Source organism: Phyllobates terribilis, unplaced genomic scaffold, assembly GCF_046119375.1.
Source record: "Phyllobates terribilis strain yellow unplaced genomic scaffold, ASM4611937v1 Scaffold_2__4_contigs__length_985480577, whole genome shotgun sequence".
Classification (NCBI taxonomy): domain Eukaryota; kingdom Metazoa; phylum Chordata; class Amphibia; order Anura; family Dendrobatidae; genus Phyllobates; species Phyllobates terribilis.
In genome coordinates this window covers 982,269,966-982,285,024 of record NW_027362762.1, presented here as the reverse complement: position 1 = coordinate 982,285,024, position 15,059 = coordinate 982,269,966, and positions in this window count along the sequence as shown.

Genomic DNA, 15,059 nt, shown 5'->3' with positions numbered 1-15,059 from the left:
GGAATCATGTAGAATCCAAATCTGTGTCTCTTTGGATGGAGCCGCCATGCTATGCATCTACTGTCCTGAAGCACATTCTCCTTGTAAAGTCTTTCTGATTCTGCTTGCAGCACTACAGACATCCCTGTTTATATTTACATCGGTGTAAGGTCATCATTCACAGGTCAAGGGTTAGGAATGATCTTATTCCACAGGGCTCAGGTCTCATGGTTTGTGCATTTATTCAATTTACATAGTTTGTATCAATCCTGCTCTTTAAATCCGCATCTCGCTGGCTTAGTACAATATGTAATTAGCGTATTAACAAACATGATTGTTTCCAAACGAAGAGAAGTCAACATTCAGAGTTAGACAAATACTGGTGTGTCCTTCTTGACCAGCCACAAAAATACTCATACATTTACAAGAGAAGACAAACACAATAGTGTATTTCTCTTGCATTAACAAATCTAAACGTCTGGCTGATTAAGATTAGAAGCTGTATCGTCACAAGGGGAAATGGGGCCGGATGCTCCACACTGGGAATAGGGGCAGTGGGGGGAGGAGGGTGCTCCACACTGGGGAGAGGTGGGAATGGGGCTGGATGCTCCACACTGGGGACAGGGGGCTGGATGCTCCACACTGGGGACAGGGGGCCACATGCTGTACACTGGGGAAGATGGGGCCGGATGCTCCACACTGGATGGAAGGGCAATGGGCTCTGAGGTGGGATGCTCTACATTGTGGGGGGGGGGGGGGATAGGCCCAGATATTCTACATTGGAGGGCAATGAGGCCAGATCCATTGCAGGGGAAGGGCAATGGGTCCAGATGAGCTACATCGATGGCAAGGGGCAATGGAGCCGGATGTTATACACCAGGGGGCAATGGTGGCAGATGTTTGGGACTGAATGAATATCGGGAATTCAGTGATTAAGAGGCGAGTCCAGTACTTCTCTCCCTGCCCGCTCACTCACTCTCAATGGGACAGAAAACACGGGCAGGAGTTTGGAGCACCATACGCCAGATGTCAGTTAAATTTGCTCCTGTTGTCAGCCGCAGGGTGGAGACATTCCCCATATCTTGTGCTGGTGTTAGGAAATTGAGCACTCGCGGCCCTCAAAGGTAGAACTGGATGGTCCTTGGAGTCACTGCTGGACTTTGGCTTGCGTCCCATCTACCACAGCAGAGGTGGAAAGTGCAGAATATTTTTTTATTACATCGGTAGTGAGATGTTTCTGGATCAAATCTTAATGGTCTCATCGACATCCGTGTCTTGGGAAGGAGCTGCGCACACTTCTAGAACATTGCCTCTTAGCGCTACGTTAAGTATCTGGATAGCTGCTCTGTCTGCACGGGTTTTCATACCCATAGGAAAGTGTCTCGATCAGTGTTTCCCAAACTCCTGACGGTCCCCAACAGATAATGTTTTCAGGACCTCCTAGTAGTGCTGGATCTCACCTGTGCGGTACTAGGACCCATTTACAGTGGCCGATAATCGGTCCTGCTCTGTGTAATCCACACGTGACTGCATCAATAAAGTTTTGTCAAAGCCAAATACCAGGAAGAATCAACCACAAACGGAAAATAAAAACTGCAGCATCGAAAAAGGCTATGAAAAAAATGTACAAAATGCTGCAACATCAAAAACTCACCAAATACAGTGGAAACCACCGCTGTGGAGTGGGTAAGCCAAACCTCCGACTCCACAGCACTGGTCACTACTGAGCATGTGCATAAAGTGCAGCACTGGTCACTACTGAGCATGTGCATAAAGTGCAGCACTGGTCACTACTGAGCATGTACATAAAGTGCAGCACTGGTCACTACTGAGCATGTACATAAAGTGCAGCACTGGTCACTACTGAGCATGTACATAAAGTGCAGCACTGGTCACTACTGTGCATGTACATAAAGTGCAGCACTGGTCACTACTGTGCATGTACATAAAGTGCAGCACTGGTCACTACTGTGCATGTACATAAAGTGCAGCACTGGTCACTACTGAGCATGTACATAAAATGCAGCACTGGTCACTACTGTGCATGTACATAAAGTGCAGCACTGGTCACTACTGAGCATGTACATAAAGTGCAGCACTGGTCACTACTGAGCATGTGCATAAAGTGCAGCACTGGTCACTACTGAGCATGTGCATAAAGTGCAGCACTGGTCACTACTGAGCATGTGCATAAAGGGCAGCACTGGTCACTACTGAGCATGTGCATTGTCAGGAAAAAATACTTGGTCAGACCTTGCAGCCCTCTGGCACCCCCTTATCCTGCTGGTCAAACACGATATTGACCGAGGATAAGCACGGGCGCAGCTGCTTTAATTTATGTCGACTATTGTGGCACGTGATGTGACAGGACGTATATATACCACCAGTTCCTTCCAGGAACGTATATATACCTCCGACCAGCCACTCTCAAACCACAATATCACATAAATACTGGTATACTGCCACCACCGATCGCTTAACAGGTGGATCGGGTACCTTTGAGGAACGTGTTTGCTCGACATAGGACAAGAAGAACGAAGCTGGTAAATAATAATGATTTACTCCCAAAAGTGGGCAGTGTTTACAAAAGATATACAAGATATTATAAAAGAGACAATTTACATATATGCATAAAACAGTTATTAAAATAAAAGGGATAAGTAATAGCAAAACCTGCTTCACAAGGTGATGGTCTCAGTTTCTGTGGGGGGGACGGCTCCCTGGAAATTAGATGTGATTCTTCCATGCAGCGAGGTGTGCATGCATGTGACGTCCCTGGCAAGAATCTGCTGGTTTATGGCCGTTCTGGTTTTTAGTAAGGGGCCAAAACACCAGGAGACACCCATATCACTTACCTCACAAAAGGGCCCGGTTTTATGAACCCACCCAGCTGCATAAGATATAAAAATCCTCCATCTTTCATATCTTGGTGTGGGGGGTCCCACATCAAAGATGGAGACATCATGTTTGCCGTCACTAAAATTCATGCAGAGGGATATCAAATATGATATCTCTATGACGCTCAGAAGCTAAGAAACCGTTTCCGGCGGTTTCCCAGCCATGCAAGATATACCATTGTAGCCGGAAAAAGGTGAGCATTCCAAAAATGTGGTCCCTGTGTTTGTGACAGTCATGTGCCTTATTAAATTCTACATTAACTGTACAAACTTTTAAACAATAGGATTTTGGAGGGAAAGACCAGTTTAGACTAGAAGGTTTGTTCTTCGCTGACATTTTATGACGGTGATAAAAATTCCTGATGTGGGGGAAAGCTCTGAGTTCTATGTCTTACAAATGGACAGGGGGTGGAAATTTAGGACATCTCTCATTTTTAAACCTCGGACAAAAATACATTTTGCCTGACATGCATAAAGGGCAGCACTGGTCACTACTGAGCATGTACATAAAGAGCAGCACTGGTCACTACTGAGCATGTGCATAAAGTGCAGCACTGGTCACTATTGTGCATAAAGTGCAGCACTGGTCACTATTGTGCATAAAGTGCAGCACTGGTCACTACTGTGCAAAAAGTGCAGCACTGGTCACTACTGTGCATAAAGTGCAGCACTGGTCACTACTGTGCAAAAAGTGCAGCACTGGTCACTACTGTGCAAAAAGTGCAGCACTGGTTACTACTGTGCATAAAGTGCAGCACTGGTCACTACTGTGCAAAAAGTGCAGCACTGGTCACTACTGTGCAAAAAGTGCAGCACTGGTCACTACTGTGCATAAAGTGCAGCACTGGTCACTACTGTGCAAAAAGTGCAGCACTGGTCACTACTGTGCAAAAAGTGCAGCACTGGTCACTACTGTGCATAAAGTGCAGCACTGGTTACTACTGTGCAAAAAGTGCAGCACTGGTCACTACTGTGCATAAAGTGCAGCACTGGTCACTATTGTGCATAAAGTGTAGCACTGGTCACTACTGTGCAAAAAGTGCAGCACTGGTTACTACTGTGCAAAAAGTGCAGCACTGGTCACTACTGTGCAAAAAGTGCAGCACTGGTCACTACTGTGCATAAAGTGCAGCACTGGTTACTACTGTGCAAAAAGTGCAGCACTGGTTACTACTGTGCAAAAAGTGCAGCACTGGTCACTACTGTGCATAAAGTGCAGCACTGGTTACTACTGTGCAAAAAGTGCAGCACTGGTCACTACTGTGCATAAAGTGCAGCACTGGTCACTATTGTGCATAAAGTGTAGCACTGGTCACTACTGTGCAAAAAGTGCAGCACTGGTTACTACTGTGCAAAAAGTGCAGCACTGGTCACTACTGTGCATAAAGTGCAACACTGGTCACTATTGTGCATAAAGTGTAGCACTGGTCACTACTGAGCATGTACATAAAAAGCAGCACTGGTCACTACTGTGCATAAAGTGCAGCACTGGTCACTACTGAGCATGTACATAAAGTGTAACTCTGCCTCACTACTGTGCATGTACATAAAGCGCAACACTGCCTCACTACTGAGCATGTACATAAAGTGCAGCACTGGTCACTACTGTGCATATACATAAAGTGCAGCACTGGTCACTACTGAGCATGTACATAAAGTGCAACTCTGCCACACTACTGTGCATGTACATAAAGTGCAACTCTGCCACACTACTGTGCATGTACATAAAGTGCAGCACTGGTCACTACTGTGCATGTACATAAAGTGCAACTCTGCCACACTACTTTGCATGTACATAAAGTGAAGCACTGGTCACTACTGTGCATGTACATAAAGTGCAGCACTGGTCACTACTGAGCATGTACATAAAGTGCAACTCTGCCACACTACTGTGCATGTACATAAAGTGCAACTCTGCCACACTACTGTGCATGTACATAAAGTGAAGCACTGGTCACTACTGTGCATGTACATAAAGTGCAACTCTGCCACACTACTGTGCATGTACATAAAGTGCAACTCTGCCACACTACTGAGCATGTACATAAAGTGCAGCACTGGTCACTACTGTGCATGTACATAAAGTGCAACTCTGCCACACTACTGTGCATGTACATAAAGTGCAACTCTGCCACACTACTGTGCATGTACATAAAGTGCAGCACTGGTCACTACTGAGCATGTGCATAAAGTGCAGCACTGGTCACTACTGAGCATGTGCATAAAGTGCAGCACTGTTCCCTACTGAGCATGTGCATAAAGGGCAGCACTGGTCACTACTGAGCATGTATATAAAGTGCTGCACTAGTCACTACTGCGCATGTACATAAAGTGCAGCACTGGTCACTACTGCGCATGTGCATAAAGTGCAGCACTGGTCACTACTGAGCATTTACATAAAGTGCAGCACTGGTCACTACTGAGCATTTACATGAAGTGCAGCCCCGGTCACTACTGAGCATGTACATAAAGGGCAGCCCCGGTCACTACTGAGCAAGTACATAAAGTGTAGCACTGGTCACTACTGAGCATGTGCATAAAGTGCAGCACTGGTCACTACTGTGCATGTACATAAAGTGCAACTCTGCCTCACTACTGTGCATGTACATAAATTGCAACTCTGCCTCACTACTGTGCATGTACATAAAGTGCAGCACTGGTCACTATTGAGCATGTACATAAAGTGCAGCACTGGTCACTACTGAGCATGTACATAAAGCGCAACACTGCCTCACTACTGTGCATGTACATAAAGTGAAGCACTGGTCACTACTGTGCATGTACATAAAGTGCAGCACTGGTCACTACTGTGCATGTACATAAAGTGCAACTCTGCCACACTACTGTGCATGTACATAAAGTGCAACTCTGCCACACTACTGTGCATGTACATAAAGTGCAGCACTGGTCACTACTGAGCATGTGCATAAAGTGCAGCACTGGTCACTACTGAGCATGTGCATAAAGTGCAGCACTGTTCCCTACTGAGCATGTGCATAAAGGGCAGCACTGGTCACTACTGAGCATGTATATAAAGTGCTGCACTAGTCACTACTGCGCATGTACATAAAGTGCAGCACTGGTCACTACTGCGCATGTGCATAAAGTGCAGCACTGGTCACTACTGAGCATTTACATAAAGTGCAGCACTGGTCACTACTGAGCATTTACATGAAGTGCAGCCCCGGTCACTACTGAGCATGTACATAAAGGGCAGCCCCGGTCACTACTGAGCAAGTACATAAAGTGTAGCACTGGTCACTACTGAGCATGTGCATAAAGTGCAGCACTGGTCACTACTGTGCATGTACATAAAGTGCAACTCTGCCTCACTACTGTGCATGTACATAAATTGCAACTCTGCCTCACTACTGTGCATGTACATAAAGTGCAGCACTGGTCACTATTGAGCATGTACATAAAGTGCAGCACTAGTCACTACTGTGCATGTACATAAAGGGCAGCCCCGGTCACTACTGAGCAAGTACATAAAGTGTAGCACTGGTCACTACTGAGCATGTGCATAAAGTGCAGCACTGGTCACTACTGTGCATGTACATAAAGTGCAACTCTGCCTCACTACTGTGCATGTACATAAATTGCAACTCTGCCTCACTACTGTGCATGTACATAAAGTGCAGCACTGGTCACTACTGTGCATGTACATAAAGCGCAACACTGCCTCACTACTGAGCATGTACATAAAGAGCAGCACTGGTCACTACTGTGCATGTACATAAAGTGCAACTCTGCCTCACTACTGTGCATGTACATAAAGTGCAGCACTGGTCACTACTGAGCATGTACATAAAGTGCAGCACTGGTCACTACTGAGCATGTACATAAAGTGCAGCACTAGTCACTACTGAGCATGTGCATAAAGTATAGCACTGCCTCACAACTGAGCATGTACATAAAGTGCAACTCTGCCTCACTACTGAGCATGTACATAAAGTGCAGCACTAGTCACTACTGAGCATGTGCATAAAGTATAGCACTGCCTCACAACTGAGCATGTACATAAAGGGCAGCACTGGTCACTACTGTGCATAAAGTGCAGCACTGGTCATAATTGTGCATAAAGTGCAGCACTGGTCACTACTGAGCATGTGCATAAAGTGCAGCACTAGTCACTACTGAGCATGTACATAAAGTGCAGCCCCCTCACTACTGTGCATGTACATAAAGTGCAGCACTGGTTACTACAGAGCGTGTACATAAAGTGCAGCCCCGGTCATTACTGAGCGTGTACATAAAGTGCAGCACTGGTCACTACTGTGCATGTACATAAAGTGCAGCACTGGTCACTACTGAGCATGTGCATAAAGTGCAGCACTGGACACTACTGAGCATGTGCATAAAGTGCAGCACTGGTCACTACTGAGCATGTGCATAAAGTGCAGCACTGGTCACTACTGAGCATGTGCATAAAGGGCAGCACTGGTCACTACTGAGCATGTGCATTGTCAGGAAAAAATACTTGGTCAGACCTTGCAGCCCTCTGGCACCCCCTTATCCTGCTGGTCAAACACGATATTGACCGAGGATAAGCACGGGCGCAGCTGCTTTAATTTATGTCGACTATTGTGGCACGTGATGTGACAGGACGTATATATACCACCAGTTACTTCCAGGAACGTATATATACCTCCGTCCAGCCACCCTCAAACCACAATATCACATAAATACTGGTATACTGCCACCACCGATCGCTTAACAGGTGGATCGGGTACCTTTGAGGAACGTGTTTGCTCGACATAGGACAAGAAGAACGAAGCTGGTAAATAATAATAATTTACTCCCAAAAGTGGGCAGTGTTTACAAAAGATATACAAGATATTATAAAAGAGACTATTTACATATATGCATAAAACAGTTATTAAAATAAAAGGGATAAGTAATAGCAAAACCTGCTTCACAAGGTGATGGTCTCAGTTTCTGTGGGGGGGACGGCTCCCCGGAAATTAGATGTGATTCTTCCATGCAGCGAGGTGTGCATGCATGTGACGTCCCTGGCAAGAATCTGCTGGTTTATGGCCGTTCTGGTTTTTAGTAAGGGGCCAAAACACCAGGAGACACCCATATCACTTACCTCACAAAAGGGCCCGGTTTTATGAACCCACCCAGCTGCATAAGATATAAAAATCCTCCATCTTTCATATCTTGGTGTGGGGGGTCCCACATCAAAGATGGAGACATCATGTTTGCCGTCACTAAAATTCATGCAGAGGGATATCAAATATGATATCTCTATGACGCTCAGAAGCTAAGAAACCGTTTCCGGCGGTTTCCCAGCCATGCAAGATATACCATTGTAGCCGGAAAAAGGTGAGCATTCCAAAAATGTGGTCCCTGTGTTTGTGACAGTCATGTGCCTTATTAAATTCTACATTAACTGTACAAACTTTTAAACAATAGGATTTTGGAGGGAAAGACCAGTTTAGACTAGAAGGTTTGTTCTTCGCTGACATTTTATGACGGTGATAAAAATTCCTGATGTGGGGGAAAGCTCTGAGTTCTATGTCTTACAAATGGACAGGGGGTGGAAATTTAGGACATCTCTCATTTTTAAACCTCGGACAAAAATACATTTTGCCTGACATGCATAAAGGGCAGCACTGGTCACTACTGAGCATGTACATAAAGAGCAGCACTGGTCACTACTGAGCATGTGCATAAAGTGCAGCACTGGTCACTATTGTGCATAAAGTGCAGCACTGGTCACTACTGTGCATAAAGTGCAGCACTGGTCGCTACTGTGCAAAAAGTGCAGCACTGGTCACTACTGTGCAAAAAGTGCAGCACTGGTCACTACTGTGCAAAAAGTGCAGCACTGGTCACTACTGTGCAAAAAGTGCAGCACTGGTCACTACTGTGCAAAAAGTGCAGCACTGGTCACTACTGTGCATAAAGTGCAGCACTGGTCACTACGGTGCATAAAGTGCAGCACTGGTCACTACGGTGCATAAATTGCAGCACTGGTCACTACTGTGCAAAAAGTGCAGCACTGGTCACTACTGAGCATGTATATAAAGGGCATCACTGGTCACTACTGAGCATGTACATAAAGTGCAGCCCCGCTCACTACTGTGCATGTACATAAATTGCAGCACTGGATACTACAGAGCATGTACATAAAGCGCAACACTGCCTCGCTACTGTGCATGTACATCAAGGGCAGCACTGGTCACTACTGAGCGTGTACATCAAGTGCAGCACTGGTCACTACTGTGCAAAAAGTGCAGCACTGGTCACTACTGTGCAAAAAGTGCAGCACTGGTCACTACTGTGCAAAAAGTGCAGCACTGGTCACTACTGAGCATGTATATAAAGTGCAGCCCCGCTCACTACTGAGCATGTACATAAAGTGCAGCACTGGTGACTACTGTGCATGTACATAAAGTGCAGCACTGGTCACTACTGAGCATGTACATAAAGTGCAGCACTGGTCACTACTGTGCAAAAGGTGCAGCACTGGTCACTACTGAGCATGTATATAAAGGGCAGCCCCGCTCACTACTGAGCATGTACATAAATTGCAGCACTGGTTACTACAGAGCATGTACATACAGTGCAGCACTGGTCACTACTGGGCATGTACATAAAGTGCAACACTGCCTCGCTACTGTGCATGTACATAAAGTGCAACTCTGCCACACTACTGTGCATGTACATCAAGGGCAGCACTGGTCACTACTGAGCATGTAAATAAAGTGCAGCACTGGTCACTATTGAGCATGTACATAAAAAGCAGCACTGGTCACTACTGTGCATAAAGTGCAGCACTGGTCACTACTGAGCATGTACATAAAGTGTAACTATGCCTCACTACTGTGCATGTACATAAAGCGCAGCACTGGCCACTACTGTGCATGTGCATAAAGTGCAGCACTGGTCACTACTGAGCATGTACATAAAGTGCAGCCCCGGTCACTACTGTGCATGTACATAAAGTGCAGCACTGGTCACTACTGTGCAAAAAGTGCAGCACTGGTCACTACTGTGCAAAAAGTGCAGCACTGGTCACTACTGTGCAAAAAGTGCAGCACTGGTCACTACTGTGCAAAAAGTGCAGCACTGGTCACTACTGTGCAAAAAGTGCAGCACTGGTCACTACTGTGCATAAAGTGCAGCACTGGTCACTACTGTGCAAAAAGTGCAGCACTGGTCACTACTGTGCAAAAAGTGCAGCACTGGTCACTACTGTGCATAAAGTGCAGCACTGGTCACTACTGTGCAAAAAGTGCAGCACTGGTCACTACTGTGCAAAAAGTGCAGCACTGGTTACTACTGTGCATAAAGTGCAGCACTGGTCACTACTGTGCAAAAAGTGCAGCACTGGTCACTACTGTGCAAAAAGTGCAGCACTGGTCACTACTGTGCATAAAGTGCAGCACTGGTCACTACTGTGCAAAAAGTGCAGCACTGGTCACTACTGTGCAAAAAGTGCAGCACTGGTCACTACTGTGCATAAAGTGCAGCACTGGTTACTACTGTGCAAAAAGTGCAGCACTGGTCACTATTGTGCATAAAGTGTAGCACTGGTCACTACTGTGCAAAAAGTGCAGCACTGGTTACTACTGTGCAAAAAGTGCAGCACTGGTCACTACTGTGCAAAAAGTGCAGCACTGGTCACTACTGTGCATAAAGTGCAGCACTGGTTACTACTGTGCAAAAAGTGCAGCACTGGTTACTACTGTGCAAAAAGTGCAGCACTGGTCACTACTGTGCATAAAGTGCAGCACTGGTTACTACTGTGCAAAAAGTGCAGCACTGGTCACTACTGTGCATAAAGTGCAGCACTGGTCACTATTGTGCATAAAGTGTAGCACTGGTCACTACTGTGCAAAAAGTGCAGCACTGGTTACTACTGTGCAAAAAGTGCAGCACTGGTCACTACTGTGCATAAAGTGCAACACTGGTCACTATTGTGCATAAAGTGCAGCACTGGTCACTACTGAGCATGTACATAAAAAGCAGCACTGGTCACTACTGTGCATAAAGTGCAGCACTGGTCACTACTGAGCATGTACATAAAGTGTAACTCTGCCTCACTACTGTGCATGTACATAAAGCGCAACACTGCCTCACTACTGAGCATGTACATAAAGTGCAGCACTGGTCACTACTGTGCATATACATAAAGTGCAGCACTGGTCACTACTGAGCATGTACATAAAGTGCAACTCTGCCACACTACTGTGCATGTACATAAAGTGCAACTCTGCCACACTACTGTGCATGTACATAAAGTGCAGCACTGGTCACTACTGTGCATGTACATAAAGTGCAACTCTGCCACACTACTGTGCATGTACATAAAGTGAAGCACTGGTCACTACTGTGCATGTACATAAAGTGCAGCACTGGTCACTACTGAGCATGTACATAAAGTGCAACTCTGCCACACTACTGTGCATGTACATAAAGTGCAACTCTGCCACACTACTGTGCATGTACATAAAGTGAAGCACTGGTCACTACTGTGCATGTACATAAAGTGCAGCACTGGTCACTACTGTGCATGTACATAAAGTGCAACTCTGCCACACTACTGTGCATGTACATAAAGTGCAACTCTGCCACACTACTGTGCATGTACATAAAGTGCAGCTCTGGTCACTACTGAGCATGTGCATAAAGTGCAGCACTGGTCACTACTGAGCATGTGCATAAAGTGCAGCACTGTTCCCTACTGAGCATGTGCATAAAGGGCAGCACTGGTCACTACTGAGCATGTATATAAAGTGCTGCACTAGTCACTACTGCGCATGTACATAAAGTGCAGCACTGGTCACTACTGCGCATGTGCATAAAGTGCAGCACTGGTCACTACTGAGCATTTACATAAAGTGCAGCACTGGTCACTACTGAGCATTTACATGAAGTGCAGCCCCGGTCACTACTGAGCATGTACATAAAGGGCAGCCCCGGTCACTACTGAGCAAGTACATAAAGTGTAGCACTGGTCACTACTGAGCATGTGCATAAAGTGCAGCACTGGTCACTACTGTGCATGTACATAAAGTGCAACTCTGCCTCACTACTGTGCATGTACATAAATTGCAACTCTGCTTCACTACTGTGCATGTACATAAAGTGCAGCACTGGTCACTATTGAGCATGTACATAAAGTGCAGCACTGGTCACTACTGTGCATGTACATAAAGCGCAACACTGCCTCACTACTGAGCATGTACATAAAGAGCAGCACTGGTCACTACTGTGCATGTACATAAAGTGCAACTCTGCCTCACTACTGTGCATGTACATAAAGTGCAGCACTGGTCACTACTGAGCATGTACATAAAGTGCAGCACTGGTCACTACTGAGCATGTACATAAAGTGCAGCACTAGTCACTACTGAGCATGTGCATAAAGTATAGCACTGCCTCACAACTGAGCATGTACATAAAGTGCAACTCTGCCTCACTACTGTGCATGTACATAAAGTGCAGCACTGGTCACTACTGAGCATGTACATAAAGTGCAGCACTAGTCACTACTGAGCATGTGCATAAAGTATAGCACTGCCTCACAACTGAGCATGTACATAAAGGGCAGCACTGGTCACTACTGTGCATAAAGTGCAGCACTGGTCATAATTGTGCATAAAGTGCAGCACTGGTCACTACTGAGCATGTGCATAAAGTGCAGCACTAGTCACTACTGAGCATGTACATAAAGTGCAGCCCCCTCACTACTGTGCATGTACATAAAGTGCAGCACTGGTTACTACAGAGCATGTACATAAAGTGCAGCCCCGGTCACTACTGAGCGTGTACATAAAGTGCAGCACTGGTCACTACTGTGCATGTACATAAAGTGCAGCACTGGTCACTACTGAGCATGTGCATAAAGTGCAGCACTGGACACTACTGAGCATGTACATAAAGGGCAGCACTGGTCACTACTGAGCATGTACATAAAGGGCAGCACTGGTCACTACTGAGCATGTACATAAAGTGCTGCACTAATCACTACTGAGCATGTACATAAAGTGCAGCACTGGTCACTACTGAGCATGTCCATAAAGTGCAGCACTGGTCACTACTGTACATGTACATAAAGTGCAGCACTGGTCACTACTGAGCATGTACATAAAGTGCAGCATTGGTCACTACTGAGCATGTACATAAAGTGCAGCACTGGTCACTACTGAGCATGTGCATAAAGTGCAGCACTGGTCCCTACTGAGCGTGTACATAAAGTGCAGCATTGGTCACTACTGAGCATGTACATAAAGTGCAGCACTGGTCACTACTGAGCATGTGCATAAAGTGCAGCACTGGTCACTACTGTACATGTACATAAAGTGCAGCACTGGTCACTACTGAGCGTGTACATAAAGTGCAGCACTGGTCACTACTGAGCGTGTACATAAAGTGCAGCATTGGTCACTACTGAGCATGTACATAAAGTGCAGCACTGGTCACTACTGAGCATGTGCATAAAGTGCAGCACTGGTCCCTACTGTGCATGTACATAAAGTGCAGCACTGGTCACTACTGTGCATGTGCATAAAGTGCAGCACTGTTCCCTACTGAGCATGTGCATAAAGGGCATTACTGGTCACTACTGAGCATGTATATAAAGTGCTGCACTAGTCAGTACTGCGCATGTACATAAAGTGCAGCACTGGTCACTACTGAGCATGTACATAAAGTGCAGCACTGGTCACTACTGAGCATGTATATAAAGTGCTGCACTAGTCACTACTGCGCATGTACATAAAGTGCAGCACTGGTCACTACTGAGCATGTACATAAAGTGCAGCACTGGTCACTACTGAGCATGTACATAAAGTGCAGCACTGGTCCCTACTGAGCATTTACATAAAGTGCAGCACTGGTCACTACTGAGCATGTACATAAAGGGCAGCCCCGGTCACTACTGAACAAGTACATAAAGTGTAGCACTGGTCACTACTGAGCATGTACCTAAAGTGCAGCACTGGTCACTACTGTGCATGTACATAAAATGCAGCACTGGTCACTATTGTGCATAAAGTGCAGCACTGGTCACTATTGTGCATAAAGTGCAGCACTGGTCACTACTGAGCATGTACATAAAGTGCAGCACTGGTCACTATTGAGCAGGTACACAAAGTGCAGCACTGGTCACTACTGTGCATGTACATAAAGTGCAACTCTGCCTGACTACTGTGCATGTACATAAAGCGCAACACTGCTTCACTACTGAGCATGTACATAAAGAGCAGCACTGGTCACTACTGAGCATGTGCATAAAGTGCATCAGTGCCTCACTACTGTACATGTACATAAAGTGCAACTCTGCATCACTACGGTGCATGTACATAAAGTGCAGCACTGGTCACTACTGAGCATGTACATAAAGTGCAGCACTAGTCACTACTGAGCATAAAGTGCAGCACTGGTCATAATTGTGCATAAAGTATAGCACTGCCTCACAACTGAGCATGTACATAAAGGGCAGCACTGGTCACTACTGTGCATAAAGTGCAGCACTGGTCATAATTGTGCATAAAGTGCAGCACTGGTCACTATTATGCATAAAGTGCAGCACTGCCTCACTACTGTGCATGTACATAAAGTGCAGCCCCCTCACTACTGTGCATGTACATAAAGTGCAGCACTGGTTACTACAGAGCATGTACATAAAGTGCAGCACTGGTCACTATTGAGCATGTACATAAAGTGCAGCCCCGGTCACTACTGAGCGTGTACATAAAGTGCAGCACTGGTCACTACTGAGCATGTACATAAAGTGCAGCCCCGGTCACTACTGAGCGTGTACATAAAGTGCAGCACTGGTCACTACTGAGCATGTACATAAAGTGCAGCACTGGTCACTACTGAGCATGTACATAAAGTGCAGCACTGGTCACTACTGAGCGTGTACATAAAGTGCAGCACTGGTCACTACTGAGCATGTACATAAAGTGCAGCCCCGGTCACTACTGAGCGTGTACATAAAGTGCAGCACTGGTCACTACTGAGCATGTACATAAAGTGCAGCACTGGTCACTACTGAGCATGTACATAAAGTGCAGCACTGGTCACTACTGAGCATGTACATAAAGTGCAGCACTGGTCACTACTGAGCGTGTACATAAAGTGCAGCACTGGTCACTACTGAGCATGTACATAAAGTGCAGCCCCGGTCACTACTGAGCGTGTACATAAAGTGCAGCACTGGTC